Genomic DNA, 4,796 nt, shown 5'->3' with positions numbered 1-4,796 from the left:
CAATACGTATTTTAAATCTGAATGTACATATATATATACATATATATATATATAAACTATTAAATAAGTAATTTTTTTCCTGGAAAACAAAAACTCTGAGAAAAATGTCTTTCTTTCCTAAACTTTACAAAACAGTCAGCATATTTTTTATGCACTACAATCAAATACAAATTAATTCCATGTTAGCAGATAATAAAAAAATGCCCCCAAAAGAGACACATAGAAATGTCCCCAATGTCTTAAAAACACATTCTTTCCAGCTGTCACTCATGGCCTCTGTAGGAAGCAGGCATGCAGACTCACACCACAGCTTGGCAGGCCTCCCTGCGGAGGCTAACAGAAGCAGAAGTGGAACATTATTATCCGTAGAATGGAATTGCATTCCACAATGTTAACTTTAGCAAGACTGAATTTTCTCTCAAGGTTTTGCTTGTCAAAATAATTTTACTTTAAGTGAGATTTTGCAACCACTTTGTTTTGAGTTAATTATAGATTCAAAGTATGCTGCAAAGAAATGTAAAAAGGACGTCCCACGTACAATTTCTAAAGTCTTACCACTATTAACATAATACACATTTGTAATACAAAGCAAAACCAAGTAATTGAAAGTTGCACGATTTATGAAATTAGTCATATTTCAACAGAAATACATGTGGTTATTTGTGAATATGTGCAAACATTTGTGTATGTGATTTTATCACACTTGTAGTCAGTGCAGAGTCAGCAGGTGAATCACATTAAGCAACTGTACCATCACTGTAATATTCCTTCTGACTCCCCTTTTGTATTCACAGGACTGCTGTCCATGAATCCTAGCCCCTAAAAATCACTAATCAATTTCAAATTAAATTATTTTGCTTTTTCACAAATGCTACATAAATGAATTGAGATCATATATCCTTTTGAGACTAACTTTTTATTATTTTAGTTTTGCCTCTCCTTATTTTTATAGAACATTTTAAATTGAATTTTGTGTATTTTATGCAAAACATCTAAATCATCTTCATTTCCCCTCCCCCATCTGCACCCTCTGATAGTCACCTTTCTGGATTTCAGGCATTCTGTCATTTATGTTAAGGCCTATCGAGTCCAGTTAGTGTATCCAGTTGTCCTCCAGTGCAAGTTTATCCACTAGGGTCTAGTTAGATTATCTAGAGTCACTCCCTTAAAGAAGATCAACTCTTCCTCACCCAGCAGTAGCCAGCTGTCAATCATATGATTTCAACAGGATTTCCTTAAAGCTCATTCAATTATTTGTATATGCATTATTCACTCTCTTTTATTGTTGGATAGTATTCCATGGTAGGATGTATCAAAGTTGTTTAAGCATTAATTCACAGAGAGATATTTGGGTGGTTTCAACTTTGGGATGATAGAAATAAATTTATTTTGAACTTCCCTTTGCAGATTTATATGTGAAAATTTTCATATTTCTTAGGGAAATACTTAAAATTTCAACTGTTATGCTGTAAGTCAATTTTGTCATGAATTTTTATTGATATTAGCTTTAGTCGTAAACATGACTCCACTAGCTAAATCCAGCAATGCAGAATGACCCAGATATAATTGTATAATAAATTTCTTTCAAAAATATGTATTGGAGCTACTGATATAACTCAATAGTAGGCACCTACCTAGCATGCATACAGTTCCAGGTATTATCCTTAACAGAGCAAAAGAATGAACTATGTTAGAACATATACAAAAAAGCTCATAATGGTGTATCTTCTCAAACATTGAATAATGAAAACAACATTGAAAAATTTAGAAAACCACCGAAATATCTTGACAAATTTCTTAAGAAAATATTCTATATTTAAAAACTAAGTACATGAATAATTCATTATTTTCATGAACTATAATCCACACAAATGTTACTTAAAATTCATTCATTTATCTTACCCTATCTCTTTAAAAACTCAAAGTACTTATACACTGATATTCGAATGAGTAACTCATATCACTGGATATCAAACTGACATTTCAAAGGATGAGTTCAAATACATTTGCAGAGATATTTTTGAGTACATTCAAGCACAGCAGTACTTCTTATCTTTTGAAATGTCAAGTGCCTGTCCTGAGGAAAATGGAAACAGATCTCTTTGTAAACATCATTACTTATTGTGGGCATAGGATTATGACTTGATTTCTTGAAGTTGTAATGAGGAATATGATCTACTTGTATGCAAAGATTTTTTTCCTTTTCCTTAAAATAAGAAAACAAAAACATGTATTAAATAAAAATCAACTATATTAATTATGTATCAGCATTAATTATACTTGAATTTTTTTATATCTTTCCATTTTGGATAATTTCATGAATTTAAGAGGGTTAATATGTTAATATATTATTACTCAATAGTATTGCACTAGAAAACAATCCCAAAGCAGTGTGATTTAGGCAAAATATTTGAATATGATTTCTGAAATGTAGTGTGACTTCAAAATACTAAAAACAGAAAGCATGCAGAATCAAATAAAAACACTTATATAGTCTTTACCATATCTGACATTAATAATGCTAGCCTCCACACTTCTTTACTATCTCAAAAAATACTGCTGAATTTATATAATATGGAGATATAGATTAACTGCATTGCAGATGATTTCTGAAATGCTATTAAAATTAATAATAGAGGTATTTTCGAGCAAAGGAAAGTACAAAATCACAAAGAGCAAGAAAACACATAAATGGAAAAGGAGAAAAATATTCTGAAGCTGGGAAATAAATGAACGAGAACAAAACAACAGTCTCATGAAATCTGAGCCCTAAGTAGGTGCGGAAACCAAGAAGCAACCTAATTTTAAGAGAAGCCCAAATAAAACTGAAATTTGTGATATTAGAAAATGTTAATAGTCGAGAAATACAATAAAAACATGAATCTTGACTGGTAATGAGTTCTCAAAAGAATTAGCTTCCAAGATGCAGGTCCATAATCAATGAAATTAGGTAAACTGCTCTCTTAAAAGCTAGACTTGTAATCTATAGTAAAAGACAAAGGAAAAGCTTTTGTTTCAGCTTGTATCATGTAAACTAACATAAGCAAAGCATCATCTAAATGGCACATATTATACTACTGGACTATTACTGTAAAGCAAATTATCCTAACATTTAATACAATCATTTCACAATTTCTGCAACTCAGGAACTACTGCAGAACTTATGTGGAATCTGGATTCATGGCTTTTCATAGTAGGAAATAAACGTGTTGAGCAGGAACACAATAATTGTTAGGACTCAGGTGGTGAAGAATCTAGCTCCAAACTCAGCTTATTATTATTGGCTTCATCCATTACCCTGTAGTTCCTTACTCAGAGGTTATTTTCAAGCTCCTGTCACATGAATCTCTTCAGCATTATGTCTAGGTTCATCAAAAGAAATCAAGTCCCAAAGATGAAGGACAAAAGATGAAAGTAAGAGAAAAATTTTCATCATTTCATTTTTACTTCATATGTGGTATTAGATCACCTTTACTTTTTCAGTTCATTAGAAGCAAGACCCTAGGTCAACACATATTCAGGAGGAGGCAATTAACAATTAAATTTGAATACTCTGTGTGTGTGTGTGTGTGTGTACATGTGTGTAGCATATGTTTGCACTCTTATTTTGTGTGGTATGCACACGTGTGTGGAGGCCACAAGCTGACCTCAGATGCTCTCTTTATCATGGTACCCACTGACCCCATAGTTCAGAGAATGATTAGCCAAGCTTGTCATCAAGCTCCAAAATCCACCTATCTACCAGCCCACAGCACGAGGGCATACAAATGCTCCTCTGTGATGCACATTTTACAAGGGTGCTGCAGTCATAACTCAGGTCCTTCTGTTTGCACAGAAATGACCTTACCAACGGAGCCATCTTCACAGTCCCTCTTGGTGGGGTATGAGGACAGTGTAGAAAGTGTGCCTGCCCACTCTTGCCCACACAGCTTTGAATCTTTTTTTAGAAACAGGGTCTCCCTGTAGCCCCAGCTGGCCTGGAACTCAATACATAGACCAGGATGGCCTTGAACTCACAGAGATCCACCTGCCTCTGCCTCCCAAGTGCTGGGACTACGGGTGTGCGCTGCCACACCTGGCTCAGCTTTGAATCTTTGAAGCAGGACTTAGAAATGAAACTGAACCAAAACCCCTGGAAACTGAATATGTACAAATAAAATTCAATAAAATTAAAAATTATGCTTAACAAAAATGAATCCATACTCAGGTACTAAGGATCCAAGTGTAACTGACTGTGACTAGTAATAATCAGATACATAGAGATTAAAGACACATGTGAAAACATGTATTAATAGCATTAAAAATGTAGGAAACAGCATATCTTAAAATGAAATTGAGATCTTCTTTAAAGGGTAAAAACTCATTCAATTTTATGTCTTACAGGGTTTATACTGAGTTCAATATTGTATGACTGTATTAATTCAACTGTGAACCTAAAAATTCACAGCCACCTTTGAAAGAGATGTATCCTTGCTCTGGAATGTGTTACTGAATATGGTAAAGCTACAATGAAATACTTCTTCTAATCATGTGGTTATTAATTTTAAAAAATTTTTAAAAATTAAAATTTAAAAAAGAAAAAAAAAGAAAACCTGGGAAACTAAAGAATTAATATGGGAAATTCAGAGATCTTTCTAAAAGGTAAACTTTCTGAACTATGAGTTTCAGAAGCAAAAGAAAGAGAAGCTAAGAAATGAAATCAGCAAAGAGATAAAATATCTAAAAATGAAGGGCATAAGTCTACATATTGGAACTTCATGACCCATATTACATGATCAGAAAGATGAATGAAGGTA

Source organism: Nannospalax galili, unplaced genomic scaffold, assembly GCF_000622305.1.
Source record: "Nannospalax galili isolate Female #2095 unplaced genomic scaffold, S.galili_v1.0 scaffold433, whole genome shotgun sequence".
NCBI classification, from domain to species: Eukaryota; Metazoa; Chordata; class Mammalia; order Rodentia; family Spalacidae; genus Nannospalax; species Nannospalax galili.
This window is presented reverse-complemented; position numbering follows the sequence as displayed.